The sequence below is a fragment of the Miscanthus floridulus genome, chromosome 14 (genome assembly GCF_019320115.1).
Source record: "Miscanthus floridulus cultivar M001 chromosome 14, ASM1932011v1, whole genome shotgun sequence".
Classification (NCBI taxonomy): domain Eukaryota; kingdom Viridiplantae; phylum Streptophyta; class Magnoliopsida; order Poales; family Poaceae; genus Miscanthus; species Miscanthus floridulus.
The window spans coordinates 21,134,255-21,154,950 of record NC_089593.1 but is presented as its reverse complement, the minus strand read 5'-3'; the positions used below and the strand labels follow the sequence as shown (position 1 = coordinate 21,154,950).

At 45.8% G+C, this 20,696-nt stretch overlaps 1 long non-coding RNA gene and 1 pseudogene across 2 annotated transcripts; one reads left to right on the top strand and one right to left on the bottom strand.

The window, feature by feature from the left end:
- Positions 1 to 8,078: 8,078 nt before the first annotated feature.
- On the bottom strand, positions 8,079 to 9,077 carry LOC136503163 (uncharacterized; annotated as a pseudogene).
- A 1,067-nt stretch (positions 9,078 to 10,144) lies between these two features.
- LOC136504867 (uncharacterized) lies at positions 10,145 to 19,744 on the top strand. 2 transcript variants are annotated; one of them, XR_010771006.1, is made up of 5 exons: positions 10,145 to 10,514; positions 11,533 to 11,592; positions 16,839 to 17,195; positions 17,285 to 17,415; positions 19,130 to 19,744. It is a non-coding gene; the product is annotated as an uncharacterized lncRNA (long non-coding RNA). The 2 variants fall into 2 exon arrangements; XR_010771007.1 differs by lacking the exon at positions 16,839 to 17,195.
- The last annotated feature ends 952 nt before the right edge of the window (positions 19,745 to 20,696 follow it).

The following is a 20,696-nucleotide window of genomic DNA, read 5'->3' as shown; positions in this document are numbered from 1 at the left end:
TCCAAGGCTCCAGTCACACAGAGGGCTCCATTCCGTCCTCCAGCATTAGCCGCTAAGTTCCGCCTACCGCTGAAGAAGAATCCCGCCAAGACTAGATTCCGCAAGGCATTTACCGTTGCTCTTCCCAAAGGCACTACCAGTCAGGGCAGTTTCAATGTGCCACCAAGTAACATGCCATGCTAGAACTGCAACAAGACCGGTCATTGGGCAAAGAAGTATCCTTACCCCAAGAAGAATAACTACCAAGGTGGCCGTTAGGAGCAGGTGAACCACACTAATATTACTGAAATTCCTTCAGGAGAGGTAGTGACTGCTGGTAAGTTTCTAATTGATCAACACCCCGTAGTTGTACTATTTGATTCGGGTGCTTCGCATTCCTTTATTAGTCCAGCATTTGCATCCAAGTTTATGTAGAAAACATATACTGTTGAGGGTGATAGTTATTGTATTAGGGCTGCTAGTGGTACTATCCCAACCAAGCTGGTAGTTAGGGACGTATAATTTGAGATAGAGGGGCGAAGTTATCGGGTTGATCTGGTAGTTTTACCGGGGCTAGGTATCGATGTGATATTGGGAATGAACTGGATGAGCAGTCATGGAGTGCTTATTGATACATCGACTAGGGTAGTCATGCTTAGATATTCTGGTAATCAGGAGGGTTTTCTAGTATAGTTACCTAGGGACATCAATCTTTCTTGCATGACTAATGTGGTGCAAGCAAAGCCTCTGGCATATATCCCTGTCGTGTGTGACTTTCCGGATATTTTCCCCGATGATTTGCCTGGATTGCCCCCGGATCGAGAAGTGGAGTTCAAGATAGAGTTGCTTCCTGGTACAATGCCCATTTCTAGAAGGTCGTATAGGATGCCTCCCAATGAACTAGCCGAACTTAAGGCCCAGTTGAATGAGCTTCTAAAGAAAGGCCTTATCCGTCTTAGTTCATCTCCATGGGGGTGCCCAGCTATCTTTGTGAAGAAGAAGGATCAATCCCTACGCATGTGTGTAGATTATAGACCTTTGAATGCAGTTACAATCAAGAATAAGTACCCTTTGCCACGTATAGATATCTTATTTGATTAGTTGTCTAAAGCAAAAGTCTTTTCCAAGATTGATTTAAGATCTGGTTATCATCAAATCAAAATTCAGCTTAAGGATGTTCCAAAAACTGTATTCTCTACAAGATATGGTCTGTATGAGTACCTTGTTATATCTTTTGGATTGACCAACACCCTCGTACATTTTATGTATTTGATGAATTCGGTGTTTATGCCCGAGTTGGATAAATTTGTGGTGGTATTTATAGATGATATCTTGGTCTATTCTGAGAATGAAGAAGATCATGTTGAACATTTGCGAGTTGTCCTCACTAGATTACGGGAACACCAGCTATATGCAAAGTTCAGCAAATGTGAATTCTGGCTTCGTGAGGTACCTTTTCTTGGACACATGTTGTCCGATGGTGGAATTATGGTTGATCCCACCAAGGTGCAAGAAGTGTTGAACTGGAAGGCTCCAATCTCGGTGCATGAGGTTCAGAGTTTTCTAGGGTTGGCTGGCTATTATCGTCGCTTCATCCCAGATTTCTCTAAAATAGCCAAGCCTATGACTCGGTTGCTGCAAAAAGACATAAAGTTTGTCTGGACTCCCGAGTGTGATGCGGCTTTCCATACCCTACGAACTCTTCTAACTTCGGCTCCGGTTTTGGCACAATCGAATATCGAGAAACCTTTTGATGTGTTCTGTGATGCATCAGGTATTGGGTTAGGAGGTGTTCTTATGCAAGAGGGTAGAGTCATTGCTTATACCTCTCACCAACTTCAGAAGCATGAAGTGAATTATCCAACGCATGACTTGGAACTCGCTACAGTTGTTCATGCTTTGAAGGCTTGGAGACATTATTTTCTCGGCAATGTGTGCAACATCTACACTGATCATAAAGTCTCAAGTACATCTTCACTCAACCAGAGTTGAATATGCGTCAGAGAAGATGGCTCGAGTTAATCAAGGATTATAACCTCCAAGTGCACTATCACCCTAGCAAGGCAAATGTCATAGCGGATGCCTTAAGTAGGAAATCTCATTGCCACTCATTGATTGAGAGTGATGTCCATTTGTCAAAACTCCTTCATCCTACAGTCCTTTACAACATCACTGTCAGTTGTACTCTACAGGGTTGAATTATCGAGCTGCAGAAGACAGATCCAGGTGTGTTCCACATCAAGCGCAAGATGAAAGAGCAAGAATCCAAATATTTTTGAGTAGATGAGGATGGCGTGTTATGGTTCAAGGATAGGTTGGTGGTTCCGAAGGATAGAGAGCTTAGAAATCAAATCATATCCGAAGCTCATTCCTCTAAATTATCTATTCATCCTGGTAGTAGCAAAATGTATCATGATTTAAAGCCTCACTTTTGGTGGACCAAAATGAAGAAAGAGATAGCCGCTTATGTGGCTAGGTGTGACACTTGTTGTTGAGTCAAGGCTGTGCACATGAAAGCTGGATTACTTCAGCCACTCTCTATTCTAGGTTGGAAATGGGAGGAGATCAGTATGGATTTTATAGTTGGACTTCCCACTACTCAGAGGAATTTTAACTCCATTTGGGTGATTGTAGACCGTCTGACCAAGTCTGCACACTTCATTCCTATCCACATAGATTTCCGTCCAACCGACCATGCAGAGTTGTACTTTAATCAGATAGTCCGACTTCATGGGATCCCTCGTACTATTGTCTCGGATAGGGGACCACAGTTCACTGCTCGCTTTTGGGAGCACTTACACGGATTATCAGGAACTAAGTTAGTAAGAAGTTCTGCCTATCATCCTCAAACCAATGGACAAACTAAACGAGTGAATCAAATCTTAGAAGATATGTTTAGAGCATGTGTCATCTCGGCTAAGGGTTCATGGGAAAAATGGTTGCCCCTAGCTGAATTCTCATACAATAATAGTTATCAAGAGAGTATCAAGATGGCACTGTTTGAAGCTTTGGATGGCTGAAAGTGTAGAACCCCGTTAAATTGGGTAGAAGCCGGTGAAAGGAGATACTATGGAATTGATTTTGTTTAAGAAGCCGAAGAACAAGTCCGTACTATCTAAACCCATATGGCCACAGCTCAAGCTAGGCAGAAAAGTTATGTTGATCGACGTAGAAAACCTATTGAGTTCGAAGTTGGAGACTTTGTTTATCTGAAAGTCTCACCCATGAAGAGTGTCCAACACTTTCGTGTGAAGCGAAAGCTTACGCCGAGATATATTGGTCCATTTGAAATCATTGGACAAGTGGTAAGGTGGCGTACAAGATTCAGTTACCTCCTAAGATGAGTGCTATCTTCAATGTCTTTCATGTATCTCAATTGAAGAAATGTCTTCGTGTCCCTGAAGAGAGAGTTCTATTGGGGGATATCGAGTTAAAATCAGATTTAACCTTTGAAGAAAAGCCAGTCCGAGTGATTGACACTCGTGAGCGAGTGACTCAGAGTCGGGTGGTCAAGTTTTACAAAGTCATGTGGAGTAATCAGGGTAGTGAACGTGATGCAACATGGGAAAGAGAAGATTATTTGAGGGATGATTATAAGGAATTCTATCAACAATGGTACGCTTTTCAAATCTCGGGATGAGATTTTTATAAGGGAGAGGGCTGTAGCACCCCAGGTGTTTGGCTTCCACATTTGCACTTGCATTTCATGAACATGAGCATCATTCATCCATTCATAAGCTTATATCACATGAAACATGATTTCGAAACATTGCAACATGTTGCATATTTCATGTGTTGTTTCTTTTATGAAATGAATATTGTGCAACACTTAAGTGCAACATGTGCAACTCACTTTAGTGAAACATGGTTAGTTAGTACCATGCAACAAGATCATGAAACATGTGAAACATGACTATGAAACAAATGTAACATTTCATGTGTTTTTCATTGTTTCAGTACATACAATGCTTGATTCTTGTGTGACCAATGTGTGGTGTGGCTAAAAATTCTCTTAAACAACTTAGTGACACCTAGAATGTCATTTAGAATATTGTTCATATTGATCATGTTGCCTAAATATGATTTCAAAAAGTGGTTTGACTTGTTTTGACTCCTAAACTCTTTTGTTTAACTGTTTAAAAAGTGTAGCTTAAAGTATTTGCATGTCTGAGCAACCTAAAGCAAAGTTGTAGTAAATTTTATAAGGAACAAACTTTGTTTAGAAGCCAAGTCATAAAAATGTGCACAACATGCTCAAAAAGGGCCCATAAGTCAGTGTTGAGGGCTGATTCAACACTTAGAAAAAAAAATTCTAAGTCTTGTATTGAATTTCAGTTTTCATGTACCCCAGTTTAGAGCTCTGTAGTTTGCAAACAAAGCCAAACCAGCTCGAGCTACAATTGTAAAAGTTGTAGTTCCCATGTAGATGTCCAACTTTGTCAATTATACCTTGAGCTATGTCATCACAGATTAGGAGTTAATCATCGTCAAAGTTCGCCTGTTAGTCAGTACCGTTGAAACCTGAAACACAAATTTCAGGCCGGTCATGGCCGACCGAGACCAGAAGGTGGCCATCGCGTGGTCGCCACTCGCCCAGCTTGCCCTAACCGCGCCACGCGCTGGCTGTCTTGAAGTGGAGGACGCCCTGCTACCCTCCGCACGCTCTCTGCCTCCTCCTTCGCTTCCTCCGCTCGCCCGAAGCGCCAAAGCAGAGCCACCGCCCTGCCTTTGTCCCACTGAGCTCGCGCATGCTCGCCGTCGCATCCTACCTCGCTCCAGCTAGTCAAAAGCTTTGCCTTGCTTAGCTTCACCATCTCCGCCAACTTGTAGCGTCAAATCGACCATAGGTGAGGGCCTCCGGCCATTTCCACCATCGCCCGCCATGATAGGGTCTCGCCGGAGTTGGAGCCCTACGTGGCCGACCACCCCCGGAGCCTTCTCATGTTCCTTTCTCCCTCCCCTTAGCTTCCTCGCGACCCCCTGAAGCTCATACCGAGCTTAGCCGCGCCCTACAGGGCCGGACGTCGCCGGAGCACCGTCGGACCCCGTCGCCGTTTGCCATGCACGTCGCCGTCCTTGCTAGAGTTCGGTAGAGGTTGCAGGAAGGGCATGGTTAGGTGTGGTCCATTGAGGCGAGCATGCTGATGCCCTCGGCCTCACCTAAGTCCTCGCCGCCGGCGAGCAAGCGCGGGTCAACCGCCGCTCCCCTGTTCTGCGGTCTTTGACCGGTCGTTTCCAGTAAGCTCCCTGAGGCGTATTTCTTTGACCGGACACGTCCGGTTAAACTGACCGGACGCAGAATCTTCAGCGTCCGGTCATTTCTAGTAAGCTCCCCGAGACGTATTTCTTCAACCGGACGCGTCCGGTCTACCTTGACCAGACACAGACCAGCGTCCGGTGCAATACCCTCGGTACTGTGTAGACCCGTTAGTTTGATCGGACGCACGCCGCACGCTGCCAGGGTCTGATGCTTTCAGACCCAGCGTCCGGTCAGTTGACCGACGCCAGCGTCTTCGCGATCAACTTGTTTTCACTTCTAACTTCTTCACCCTTGCTCCAATGTGACAACCACAAGAATTTGCATCCGGCGCAATAGAAAATAGTCATTCCATCTTCCCGAAAGCGACCCATCTCAACCCTACAAACACCATATCCTTTGTAGATGTGCCAACACTACCAAGTGTATCACCTTGTGCACAAGTGTTAGCATATTTTCACAAATATTTTTAAGGGTGTTAGCACTACACTAGATTCTAAATGCATATGCAATGAGTTAGAGCATCTAGTGGCACTTTGATAACCGCATTCCGATACGAGTTTCACTCATCTTAATAGTACGGCTATCTATCCTAAATGTGATCACACTCACTAAGTGTCTTGATCACTAAAACAAAATGGCTCCTACATTTTATACCTTTGCCTTGAGCCTTTTGTTTTTTTCTTCTCTTTCTTCTTTTCCAAGTTTAAGCATTTGACCATCACCATGCCATCACCATTGTCACGATCTTCGCCATTGCTTCATCACTTGGAGTAGTGCTACCTATCTCATAATCATCTTGATAAACTAGGTTAGCACTTAGGGTTTCATTAATTAACCAAAACTAAACTAGAGCTTTCACTAGCCTTCTTCTTTCCTGAAAGGCAAGCCCCGTAGCATATTAAGCCTCCCATGTTTTTATAAATACATTGAGTATCTTTTATTCGTTGATGATGCATTAAGTATAGAAATTGGTTGGAACAAATTGTTGCATTATATATCCATCCTTGTCCAGATATCGCACTGGAATCCTATTTAAGTTTAGGAACGGATTAAATGCTTTAGCCATGCTTAGTGCGGTAGAAGTCAGGTGATTTCCTATCACCTGCGAGCTTTAGGATGAGGTGGATCACGGTTGGCTATATTTGCTATCATGGAAAAGAACCATGTGAATAATAAATTAAGACCAGGTGGGGTCTTATGTAGGTTTGAACATAGTGACTCCATCTACATCGTTTAAGGACCGATATGCTGTACGTCCTTATGTCATGTTGAACACAGCCTAGCACTTAGCTGGCCGGATAAGTCATTCCGACCGCGAAGCCGAGTAGCTCAACTCAGGCTAGGATCCGTGGGGGTTGGATGCATTTTAGAGGAAGTAAGGATGTGTGGAGAGCCATTGGCATAAGTCCAAGGGGAGTCAGGTGCTTAAAATCCTACACTTCCTGGCAGAGTGGTTCTCTGAGAATGTAGGGCGGCCCGGACCCACGTCTTTTCTTTTATTTTTCTCCTGAGTTGTACCAAAGGTGACTTATTTGCGACCCTAACGGGGGAAGCAGGGTTTGTGTTAGGAATAACCCTCCAGCTGGATATGAATCGATTCGAATCATCGTCTCTCCCGGATAGTGAGAACTTGACTGAGCAGCGGTAACGTAGATTCAATTAATTTAACGATATGGGTTAAATGTATGATGATGATAAGGTTGCCATAATGTATACCTGATATGGTTATTAATGTTTGCACCCTAATAAAATGATTGCTTAGTACAGGTGCTAATATAGATGACAGGTTAATGGCTAAAAGTTACTGCTAGTTCATGTTAAGAGTTGATCATTATTACTTATGCTTTTCTGCAAAAAGAAAGTGTCAGCCAGATCCACTAAATTAAGCTATGTATAATCCTTGGTGTTATTTGTTTTGGTTTTTGACGGATAAGTCTAGCTGAGTACATTCTCGTACTCAGGGTTTATTCCCTCTTGTTGTAGATGACCTCCTATATCAGAGATTCTGTAAGTATTGTCTCCACCCGGCGGGTGATGAAGACTAGATCATGGGCATGATCTCCGTTTCTTTTATCCGAATGCTTTTGCGGGTTGTGATCAGCGAACCAGTATTTGTATTTGAACTCGGGTGTATAAGTTAAACTATTTGCTTCCGCGTACTTTACAAGACTTGTTTTGTAATAACGATGACTCTGTGATGATGTAATCTATTTGCAAACGTCTGCGAAATGTTGTAACGTATGATATGTTATGTTGAATTACTGTGATCTTGGTTGTATGTAAGTTGGTTTGAAATCCTTCGAGATTTCAGTTGACTATCGGGTTTATATGGGCTCAAGTTCGAAAATTTGATCGTTTCGATGATTGTTTTTGTACTTGTGCTCTTATAAATTGGTCGGTTCTGTGACAACACCTATATATGAGATCCATTTTGGGTTACAACAAGGCACAACCCAATATATGAGTATCCTCTCTCCTGGAGACTCATTTGCAGAAAGAGTTCTCTTTTGGGTTCTGTTGCCGAGGAAGACAAAAAATAGATACGGAACTCTTTATCTATAGCGCTACCAAACGTGAAATAGATCTCATATTTTAGGTAATGTTGTTGAAGATAGACTTATAAGCCCGATGGCTTGACCTTAACAGATTGAGAGAATTCTGTATTTGGCACTAAAACAAATCACTCTTCCGTATTTAGCACTAGAAATTTTGAACTTTCTTATCTAGCATCAACTTGAAAATTTCTTTTGTATATGGCACTTTCGTCCAATTTAGCCATCCATCCATTTGTTGACTTCATCGACCATGTCAGTTTTTGTTGATAAGTACCAAAATGCTGTCACTCTCCCACCTCCACCCCCTCACGTCCACCACCGCGCCGCACCACCAGTGCACGCCCCGCGCCGTCGCCACCGCTCCTGCCGCCTTTCCTCACAAAGCTCAGTAGCTTCTTGAGCCCCTTGGACAGGTCCCTATGCGAGTCGGAGAACATCGCCGTTGGCCTCTCCGGGCTGCCCCACCGCTTCCTCGCCCACGCCTGCGGCGAGGCCAGCGCCGCCGTCTCGAACGGTAGCTCCGACACGGACCGGACGTGGCGCGGTGCCTAGGTGTGCGCGTGGGCGTGGCTGAGCTCCTGCTGCTGGGGCAGCGGCCTCGGGGTGATGGCCATGTCGAGGGTCGGCAGGTCATGCACCCGCGTCGTCCGCAGCCTGGTCGGCGCGGCCGCGCCGCCGGTGCCCGTGTCGCGTTTTAGGAACGTCCTCGGCGTGGCGTACTCGCCGAACTCGGCGAGCACGCCGAGGCTGTTCCGCCTTTGGTGGTGCGACGACGGCCTTGTCGGGCTCCCTGTCGCGTCTCCGCCGCCTCTCACCGTCGTGCTCCTCGGCAGCGCCGCGCCGGCAACTTCCTTTCTCGGGGTGCTTGGGATGGACGACACGGTCGGCGTCCTCTTCGCCGGGGCGATGACCAGCCGCGGCGTGGCGCCCACCTCCTGCGTGTCGTGAGCCACGCACCGGAGCGCACTACGTGAGCTCATCGGCGTGGTGTGTCCCGCCCCCGCGGCGCGCACGCCCCGAGGTTGCTGAGCCTTATTATTCGCCGGTTGCTGCTGCTGCTCGGCCGACGCGGCCACACGCCTGGCGTCGCGCCGACGTATGTAGGTGTCGTACTGCCTACCGCGGCAGGTGCTGCCGCCCCCCGGCGTCTCAACCCCGTCCGCGAAAGCGAAACCCGCGTCGTCCCCATCCCCACGCGCGGCGCGCAGGAGCTTGTACGCCGCGAGCTGCAGCTCCAGCTCGTGCAGCTTCGCCCACAGCGCGTCGTGGTGGGTCGCCATCATCACCACACCGCGCGAACGAGAGAGAGAGCAACTCCAGCTCGTGCCTGCCAACTCCAGCACTCACCGAACTCGGTGAGCACGCCGAGGCTGTTCCGCTTCTGGTGGTGCGACGACGGCCTCACCGGGCTCACTGTCGCGCCGCCGCCGCCGCCTCGCTCCTCGGCAGCCGGGGAGGTGGAGGGGGAGGAGGAGGGGGAGGGGGAGGAGGAGGACCCTGCCGCCTCGCGGCTCGGCGTCACGGTGGTGCAGCTCCAGTACGCCGCGATGCAGGTGGTGGAGACCGAGTCCGGCAGGGCGCGCGTGGAGCTCGAGCTGGAGCGCGCCAGGAAGAAGGCGACCGGGGAGGTGGAGGGGGAGGAGGACCCTGCCGCCTCACGGCCCGGCATCACGGTGGTGCGGCTCCAGTACGACGAGGTCGCCGAGGCGACCACCGTCTTCATGCTGCCGGTGCTCAGGGAGACGGACGACGTCACGGCCATGGAGTCGGCGCCCAGGCGGACCAAGACGGACGTGGACCTTGGCATTGTGGAGGTAGACAAGGCGTGTGCGCGGTGGGCTGTGGTGCTCGGATGGGGCCCCGTGGCCGAGGCAGCGGACGACGCCGTTCATCATCGAGCTGGCCGACGGCCGGAGGCTGCCGTGGCGGACGGACGAGTGCTGGTCATTGTCAACACGTTGCTGGTAAGGGTATATATGTCATTTTAGGTGGCACTTGACACCGTTACTCCATCAAATGGACGGAAGTGCCATTTACAGAAAGAATTTTCAAGTTGATGCTAGATAAAAAAGTTTAAAATTTTCAATGCTAAATATGGAAGAGTGATTTGTTTCGGTGCCAAATACTAACATTCAATTACTAACATTCAATGGACTCTTCGACCAGATCAAAAAATGTGATAACATGTCAGCCTCGGGACATCTTGTTTGGGTCCAGCTTGTCCTCCGTTGTGGTTGCGCTGTCACCCAACTTAGGGCCTGTTCATTTGTGCGTGCTGTACAGTGCCGACAGGCCCTTTAAACTAGTGTAATCCTACCTGTAGTCAATAAATGTCCGGATGGGCCGTGAACTCCTAACCAGACTCTTCTGGAGTTGTGCAGCTCCCGAAACCCTAACCGGGATCCTATATAACAAGGGTAACAATCCTCTTCTCTCGGGAGAAAAGAAAACAATCCATTCTCCTCCAATCCGACCCCCGTCGATGGCGTCCCTCCTGCGGGTCTCCCGTGGCTTTGCTCGCGCCGCCCGCCATGTTGCGGCGCCGGTGGCTCGCTTAGGCTCAGGCGGTGCAGCCCCCTCAGATCTGCCCCGGAGCCACCGCCCGTCCTTCCTCCGCGGTGGTTCCGCCGTCGATGCCCCGCCCCTTGGTAGAGCCATGTCTTCCCACACCGACGCACCGTCACCGTCCGCCTCCGACGTCTCCGGCACCACCGACAAAGGTAATCTTGTATTTTCCTCATCCATCTGGCCAGACGATTTAACTCTACTAGCTAGATAATCCTTGTACTGCGATATTCCACTACTGCAGTACGTATTTATTATTATTAAGTAGGGTAGGTAATCCATTGCAGCTGAATCCAACGTTACAGTATTTTTGAAGATTTATTTAATAGTGCATGGCATGACTGTGTGTGTGGATGAATCTCAGAACAACAACAGTTCATATAGTATTGTATTAGAGGCGAGGTTCACGGTTAGCCTTTTGTTATGAATGGTTATTTTTTAGGATGGAGCAAAAGGGAAATCTCAATTCGATGTCTTATCCACCTCGTATTTGGAGGGCATGTGACATATGCGAGGTTTATTACTTAGGGCCTGTTTGGAACGTAGGAATGGAAAACAGAGGAATAGAAAAAAACACAGGAATAGGATGTAGTATAAAGCGAAAAACCGCAGGAATCTAAAACAGAGGAATACTTGAAGTTTGCTGTTTGGATTGCAGGAAAATTTTGAACATTCACATTTTCCCATGCAAGGAGGAAATAGCCGTTGGGTAAGTTAGCCGTTGGAAAAGGACTTATTTGAGTGTTGCCAAACAACGGTGATATGACAAATTGAGGCCTCTTTTGGAATGGTTTTTTTGTTTTATGTTTTCTATGAAAATCCTATAAAATTGAACTGATTCCTGCATCAATCCTCTGAAATTTCAGCCTTCTAAAGGAGTAGATTGGCCTTCTTGTAGGACAAGATGCCTTAGCTTATTCCGCGATGCTAGTATGGGAGATGACGTACGCCTACACCATCATTGTGCAGTTTGTGGGTTAAATAATTACGGATTACATGCTCAGCTCATGCATTCACACGGTCAAAAAGAGTATTTTGTGGTTTACATTAATTACATGGCGTGTAAATCGGTCTCAATAGCCGTTTTGGCGATAGGAGCCTTTGACCTTGGGATTCCTAGTTACTAGCTGAAGTATTGGACTAACATTTGTTATTTCGAATTTTCTTATATAGGTAACATAATTCAAGGTTTCAAACTCTAGGGAAGAAATGATTCACATCCGGTTAAAAAAGGTGCGCACAACCCTCTCATTTTCATTCTTACTAGAAAATACTCCCTCCATGCTTTAATATACGACGAACTAACCAACGTCATATATTAAGAAATGGATGTAGTATATTATATACCTAGTAATTATAGTTATTTTTGGACATATAAACATGTCATTGCTTTTTTTTTAATCACTGGCCATGTTTGGTATTCTCGAGCAGAGAACATATCCTGTGCTCCAAGTCATTTTCGAGAATATATCCTGTGCTCCAAGTCATTTAGGTGGTCCAATGCTCCCATGCATAAAAAGGCCTATTAAATGTGCATGAAAAATTTCGAAAAAATATATATGGATATATTATGCAATCATCTATATGCATGTAAAATTTGAGCTCAAACAAACATTTGTGGAAGGAGTAACAAAAAAGAGAAATCAGCTATGAATAGTTGCGGGTATAACTGTTCATTTAGTATCCACAATCCGCTACTATTTATGTGCTGATTTCTCTTTTTTGTTTCTCATTGCACAAATTTTTGTTTAGGCTCACAATCCGCTACAATCCGTTTAGGAAACACTGTCAACACGGGGATAAAATCAAAGCTGCGAGTATCTCCGACAGTCCCTAATACAACTTCTCCAGTATAGTGATCTGGGATAGCCTAATATCACTTTTTGATTATTGGGAGAGATGCTGCAGAAACCCAATAATCTCCCCCAAAACATGGGGCCTACTTGTCAGATTATAATTTTTTATTTTCTTTTATCTTTCCTTCTCTCCCGCAGGGTGTTTCTTCCCCGTCCCGTCGATCTCGTATCTCGCGAGGCATGGCACTCTTTGGATCCCCTCCGCCCGCATCCATGGAGCTCCTCGGCCCCCTCCGCCCCTAGGACCTAGCCATGCCTCTCATCCACCCCCTCCGTCCTCGGCTCCTCGGCCATGGTGCTTCTTCCCGGCCGTGAATGAGCTTTGCGAGCACAACAATCGGCGTCGTCCTCCGCCCCAGGATCGAGCGCGATGCTCCGCCCTGATGCCGGCCCCACCGTGCGCCAGCTCCGAGTTGGAGCGTCGCCCGCGCAGATCGGCGCCAAGATTTATCCTCGAGCTGGAGCAGGCGGGTGTCCTCGAGCAGGCACAGACGCGGTCGTGGCGGCCTGCGTTCAGGCTTCTTCCCCGTCCCCGGCGATGGCGCCCGTGGCCACCATCTTGTCATCGTCGTCCCTTTCCTGCGCCGGTAGTTGGAACTCGCACCAAAAGTCTTAGGTATTGGGGGAGGGAGGTTTCCCTCATCTTTGAGGGGTTGGAGGATGGATTTTGAGGGACTGAGAATTTTTTTCTTCTCTTTGAGGTTAGAATGGGGATTTCTGCTGGGTTTCAACTCTAGCCTACCCCAACTTGTTTGGGACTTAAAGACTTTGTTGTTGTTGTTGTTGTTGATTGAGGTTAGAGTGGGGATCTGCTGGAGCTCTCAAATCCCTCAAAATACAGTTTTTTCTCATTGGGGATGGGAATTGGGGGACTGCTGGAGATGCTCTTATCAATACTGACCCATCAGGGATTGTTTGGGTACATACAAATCCACTCCAATATATATGAATTGGGGTAACAATGGACTAATTTTCAAATCAATCCACTCCAATACACATGGATTGATGTAGATTTTGATGCATCCAAACAAGCCCTCCGGTTCTGAAAATCCCTAACATTATAATATAATAGCGTAGGGTTATAGTTAGTTTTCGAGAGGATAAACACACTTGAAGAACCAGTAGAGGTTTGACAATATAAGGAAGGTAGTATAAGTTTTTAGTTTTGCACAGGCTATTGATTCGAGTTTGCAATATTTTAACTCGACTCATTAAACTGCTTCATTTTATCCCTTGTTTAGTTCCTCCCCAAAAGTTTACACCCTATCCCATCGAATGGTTGGACACATGCATGAAGTATTAAATATAGACTAAAAAAATAACTAATTGCATAGTTTGCGACTAATTTGCGAGACGAATCTTTTAAGCCTAATTAGTCCATGATTTGACAATGTGGTGCTACAATAACACATGTGTTAATGACGGATTAATTAGGCTTAATAAATTCGTCTCGCGGTTTATTGATGGATTCTGTAATTTGTTTTTTTATTACTATCCAAACACCCCATGCGACGCCCCATATGACACCTGATGTGACATCCCCAAACTTTACAGCTTGGATTTAAATAAGGCCTTAACGTTGGCACGCAAATATGGAAATTTATATATATATATCCACGTCAGTTGAGCTATGTGTGCAAAACCACCATGGAGATGGTGTATGGACTATAATTAAATGGTATCAGAAGAGCATTAAATGTTAAGCAACACATAATAGTAATAAAACACAATTTGCTAACTTACCTTTGTGTAATCCATGAAAATTCATCAGCACCAACAACAACCACCACTGGCTGAGCAGCAACCACCATCTTTAGAACCCTCTCATCAACATTTCGAGCCCAACAGAAGTTATCAATTGCAATGTTCAAAAAAACGCTAGACGCTAGGCGAACACTAGCCTATGGTTTAGAGTTTCGGAAGTTTAAACGTAGATTAAACGTGATTAAACGTTTTTGTTTTGTTTTTTACTTTTTGTGATGCTGAGAGCAAAATCAGTACTAATAACACAACTAGAAGTAATAACAGTGACCACACCTCTTGCCGCACACTTGTTTTCGACATCAGTTCCTTTCCTCCTTGGTTTCTTGCATTCAACAGCAGCTAACAATCAAAGAGAGACAAGTTAATAATCTGAAAACAGAAAAATCAAATAATCTGAAAACCTCGGCGGCTTCTGGAGCCGCTGCTGTAGTACCAGCAGCAGCTGCAGCTTCGGAAGTCGACATCCTAATCCTAATCCAAGAACAAGAGTAGCATAATAAGGACCAACAAATCAACGCATCATAAGGACTAAAGGAGCTACTGAGGCAGTACACATTCAATCTTAACCCTAAATATCCAATCCAATTCATCAATTGAGTGATTGACATGCAAAAATCAAAATTACAGAGAATGAGCATGGAAAGATGGGGAGAGACCGAGGGAGCACCTAGAGTGTGAAGCTACGGCGAGGACAGATGCGGGTGGTGAAGCAGGGGCAGGGCTGTGCCAGCGACGACGCGAGAAGAAGTGAGGGGCTGTGCCGGCGGCGGCGACCCTTGTGCCTGCGGCCTGCTACTCCAGATGTCGACGACCCTGCTCCTGCGATGGCTCCAGCTGGGGCTCCCCTTGCAACGGCGGCGAGGAGCGACGAGGGCACGAGGCAGGAGGCACCACGGAAGCGGGAGGCGTGGCCTAGGCGAGCCGGCGAGAAATCCTGTGCCTCTCTGTTTTGGCGGAGCCACTCCTGCTCGGGCCCGCGTGCTCTTTCACGCGTCCGCCTGCCCGCGCTCCTGCTCTGTTTCTACGTGGCGCGCACGCCCTTTTTTCCCGCTTTCCCGCTCGTGCGCCGCGCGCTTTCCCGCCCGCAAGCCGCGCGTTTCCCACCCGCCTAAACGCGTTTTCCATCCGTTCCGCACCGATTAAACGTCGCCGCGCGTTTAGGCGAGCGCCTAGGCGCGCACAACGATTAATTGAGCGTTTACCCCCTAAACGAGACGCTGGGTCAAAGTTTAGCGTTTAAACTCGTTTAAACGACGATTAGTTACGTTTTTTTGAACATTGATTAATTGTGACTCATCATAAATCTGTAACACAAAAACAAGAACCGGTGACCATTAGTTAGTTAATGAGGAACTACGGTATCCAGAGAATAATGTGAGATCTTTAGGCATACCTTTGTAGGTCTGATGACTTGATTCTAACACCCTTGGTAAGGATAGCTCGCATAGGAAACTTGCCCTCCCTTAGCTATGATGTATTCGAAGGCTTTATATGGGGAACCACCATCACAGCCCTGGTAGGTCAGGTCACAACAATTGATCAACTGTTGTTCAGACAGTTTCACCAGTTGATTTGTAGTTGATTTTTGTGTATGAAGTTTATCCCTTCCACCGCTGCTGTAGTGGAAAGACCAGCAAGCACCACAGTCACCCTGGTGGGATAATTCAGTTACAGCACCCGCCTCTTTCCAGTCAATAGAGATAGGAAGTTTATCCGGCCCAATTGGTCCAAAGCCAGAGACATTGCTATAACCTACCCTTTCTACACATAAATAATTAAGGTTTGTTTCCTCAAATGAAGAACAACATAGATCATGGTTTTTCAGAAAAAGAGAATAATATTACCAGGAGCAAACTCACCTTGACTAGGTGAAGAATTCAGATCCACCAGAGGATATTTTAGACCAGCAGGTCCAAAGACAGGAATAGAAGATTTGTATCTGCTTTCGCTGAAAAAAAGGTAGCAAGATTTTATCTTTAAATTCTTCCCCACGGCTAAAATTTTCTCTTTCTCTCCTTCTCCAACCAGCTCACAAACAACAAACATAAAAAAACATAATCTTTTGAGGAGAAGAACCATAACGTGACAACCAAACTTACCTAAGAGCATGTTGGCACAGCGAGCCTCCCTTGGTGCCGTAAGGCCTGGATGTGCGAAGCAGGCCAGGGAGGAAGCCCGCTGCGCAATAGCAGCACATCGTAGTCCAAACGTCATGTCTACAATTCAGAATTCAATAACAAACGAATGAAAACACCAACCAAACCGAGGTTAGATGGGGCTATTTCGTTTGTGCCCCTCGACTTATAATTGCACAGGCTGTCTAGGGGCATAAACGAAATGGCTCCATCTAACCTCGGTTTTGTTGGTGTTTTTATTCGTTTGTTATTAAATTCTGAACTGTAGGCATGACGTTTGGACTATGATGTGCTGTTATTGCGTGGCGGGCTTCCTCCCTGGCCCGCTTCGCACATCCAGGCCTTACGGCACCAAGGGAGGCTCGTTGTGCCAACATGCTTTTAGATAAGTTTGGTTATCACATTATGGTTCTTCTCCTCAGAAGGTTATGTTTTTTTATTTTTGTTTGTGAGGTGGTTGGAGAAGGAGAGGAAGAGAAAATTTTAGCTGTGGGGAAGAATTTAAAGATAAAATCTTGCTACCTTTTTTTTTTAGCGAAAGCAGATACAAATCTTCTATTCTTGTCTTTCGACCTGCTGGTTTGGAATATCCTCTGGTGGATCTGAATTCTTCACCTGATCAAGGTGAGTTTGCTCCTGGTAAAATATTATTCTCTTTTTCTAAAAAACCATGCTCTATGCTGTTGTTTATTTGAGGAAACAAACCTTAATTATTTCTGTGTAGGAAGGGTAGTTTATAGCACTGCCTCTGGCTTTGAATCAATTGGGCCGGATGGACTTCCTATCTCTGTTGACTGGAGAGAGGCGGGTGCTGTAACTGAAGCATCCCACCAGGGTGATTGTGGTGCTTGCTGGTCTTTTGCCACTACAGCAGCAGTGGAAGGGATAAACTTCATACACACAAATCAAATGGTGAAACTGTCTGAACAACAGTTGATCGATTGTTGTGACCTGACTTGCCAGGGCTGTGATGGTGGTTCCCCATATAAAGCCTTCGAATACATCATAGCTAATGGAGGACAAGTTCCGTATGCGAGCTATCCTTACCAGGGGTGTCAGAAAAGTCATCAGACCTACAAAGGTATGCCCAAAGATCTCACATTATTCTCTGGATAACATAGTTCCTCATTAACTAACTAATGATCACCGGTTCTTGTTTTTGTGTTACAGCTTTGTGACGAGTCATAATTGATAATTTCTGCTGGGCTCGAAATGTTGATGAGAGGGTTCTAAAGATGGTGGTTGCTGCTCAGCCAGTGGTGGTTGTTGGTGCTGATGAATTTTTCATGGATTACACAGAGGTAAGTTAGCAAATTCTGTTTTATTACTATGATGTGTTGCTCAACATTTAATGCTCTTCTGATAACATTTAATTATAGTCCATACACCATCTCCATAGTGGTTTTGCACACATTGCTCAACTGACGTGGATCCAACGTGGATGTATCGGCTCAGCTGATTAAATCATTCTCTCCCTCTCTCTCGGTTGAAACAAAAAATTCCCATTCTGTGCTGCTCACTGGCATTGCTCAGCGATCTCACCGGCCACCAAATCCCAATCATTTCCGTTCTTGAGCTGTGCTTTTGTTCTTCTAATCAATCTTCTGTAGACTAAAAAATGATCTACTTATTAGAATCAAACTTAATTTACTCGATCTTGACTGATCCAAGAAATCCACCACGTTGCTTTCTTACGGCAATGACAAATGATGCTGCAGCTAGACTAAGTGTCTAAGTTGGCGCTGGAGCTTGCCATCTTGCTGTGAGCTGAACAGCTCGAGCTGGCCATAACGCGATTTGGGGCTGTGCAGCGTGATTGCTGGTGCTGGAGAGTGATTTGGTGCGGGTGGTTGGGAATTTAAGGTGCAGCCGGTGAGATTGTAGAGCAGCGCCAGCGCGAGCAGCACAAAATGGAGAATTTTGTGTTCAATAGAGGGGAGAAACATGTAATCAGCAGTGTTACGTGGACACGGGTGCGGGTGTCGGAGTCCGACTCAGGTGCGGGTGTCTGATTCGGCTAATCTCAAAAAATAGGATTCGGGGATTCGTCTAATATATTTATTTATTTTTAAAATTTCAAATAAAAAGGCAAATATTCAAGTTTACATCCAAAAAGCATCAAACCAGCAAGTAATCAGCGTAGTGAAATGTTGAAATACTCACAGTGAACACTGAATATATGAGATTAGATCATGTCTTTGATGACATCCAGAAAGATCAGTAGTTCAGTACATGACATCCCAACTTTGCATCATCAATAGGATTCCTGTTTCCATTCTTGTGAACAATTTCACAAACTTGTTCTATCATGCAGTCCCACTTTTCATAAACCAAGTGCAGCATTGGCGTATCTGTGTCAGTTTTTCTTAGCAATTTCACAATTGGAATTGTGAAACTGATAAGGAAATCAATTCTTTCCCATCACTGATCATCGACAAGCATCAACTTGATCTTCCTTGCCTTCTCTGCATCATCATCTTTTAGAAATCTCCAATTGGGATCAACTACCATTTGACATAGTGCCTCTCTGACCTCTCGAATACGCTTTACCAAGATGAGAGTTGATGCAAACTTTCAGCAACACTGAGCAGCCTCAATGAACTAATCAGATGAGTTAGCAATAAGACACCCATGTTGGATTCTTATCAGCTGAGCCACCTGTGCAAAACCGCTATGGAGAGGGTGTATGGACTGAAAATGAATGGTATTTAAAGACAAGGGACTAAAATTAACCGGTATAAGAGATGAGGGACAACAATTAAACCACAGAAAGAGTCGAGGGACCAAAGTTGGACTTAATTCTTTATTTTTTTTATAAGTTTGCTCTTGGTACTTTGTCTTGGGGCTCTTGGCACCTTTCATATATTGGTTTCCTATGTAACTTGACTCAACTGTTTGGAGGTATTGCTGCAGTTTTCAATGAACTTCAAAATTGTTTTCAAAGCCATACATTTTATTTCTTTTTGTACGGAAAAACACTGAATTTCTAATGACAACTATGTAATTATGTTGTAGGGAGTTTTGGATGGTAAGAACTACACGTGGAAAGAGCTCTTTACCATTGGCCATTATGCTGTGGTCGTTGGCTATGGGGAAACAGACCTGGGTGAGCTTTTTTGGCTCATAAAAAACTCACATGGGTTAGAGTTTGGTCAAGATGGCTACATTATGGTGGCACGTGAAACTGGGAAGCGTGGTGGAGCCTTTGGGATTACAAGGCTTGTCTTGTATCCCGTGAAGAACTCTCCGAACAACCCTTCGTGTGTTGTCCGGACAGACCTGTATCTCAGAGGGCTGTGCAGGATGCGTTGGGGCCCATGAGACCACCACTGAAGGGCAGGTGCTGATCACATTCAGCTGTGCCAGTGACTGCACGCTTGTGGAACATTGACTGTTGGATGCATGGCAAGAGCATCTTTTTTGTATAGTGTAGGTATAAATGCATGGGGTGTGACCTCTGTGGTCAGCATGATGGCGGTTCACGGCTGTCTTTGGGATTGGTAGGAACTGGCTTGCTTAACTTTGGCTACTGCTGCAAGCTATCATATTGACCTGCTTGGCTTTGAATTCATGTTCCCAGTGAAGCTGGGCTCTTTACTTTTATGTCTACTGTGCAACGTTTGCCGGTGATTTGTCAACTGTTTTTTTTTAAATTATTGCAGGGGCTAGAGTGACGTCATTGTGCGGGGCGTGTCATTCTGTTAGACTATCTTTAACAATGGCACTCAAAATACGAGACCCATTCTTAGCGCTACAGGCAAAAAGGTTGTGCCTCTCCTGACGCCTAGATTTTGGTTCTCTCTCCTGACATCCAAAATAGAAATGCGATACAGTACTGTTGGTGACCTATTTTTGATTTGGGTGCTGTTATAGGTTACCTGTTGGAGAAAGTCTTATCGGGACAGAGTGAATGGAGAACTGTTGCAGCCGGCAAATATAACTTGCAGGCACACGAACAAAGTCAGGCTAGGCCTACACATTTTTGTCCACCCATTGATCGTCGCGTTGTATCAACCTTGCTCAGGCCGTCAGGCGACACCAGCCTGAGACTTGCGGCCAGCAGGCCCCACACCTCTGTGCTCGCCGCCGTTATAGACTGGAAGTCTGGGTCGTTGGTCGTACACCAGTATACTACTGTATAAGCAGATTTGGAAGTATAGGCCCCATTTGGTCCATCTCCAGTTCTCCACACGATCACATCAGGCTGATCAGTGAAAACCAATTGTGCTCTAGGAGGATCCCTTAAACTGTATACTACTCACTGATCAGATCTGTAGTGCTCAACGCAAATCCGTAACAGCGACACAGTGCTGACTACCTCAACAAGTCAACAACCTCGGTTCTATTCACGACAGATTTCTCATTCCAGGAGGACTACTCTCTCTTGAACATCAAGTGCAGGTACATGACCAACATTTGCTCTGCTCTCTCAAGTGGCGTTGCTCTACTGTGTTTTGCCACCGATGCACATGATGCCCATAAGGTGTTTGAGAAATGCCCACTCAAAGTGCAGTCATGCTAGAGCCACTGCATGCTAATTTGGTTGACAAGGGACAATGGCCACCTGCTATAAGAGATCACC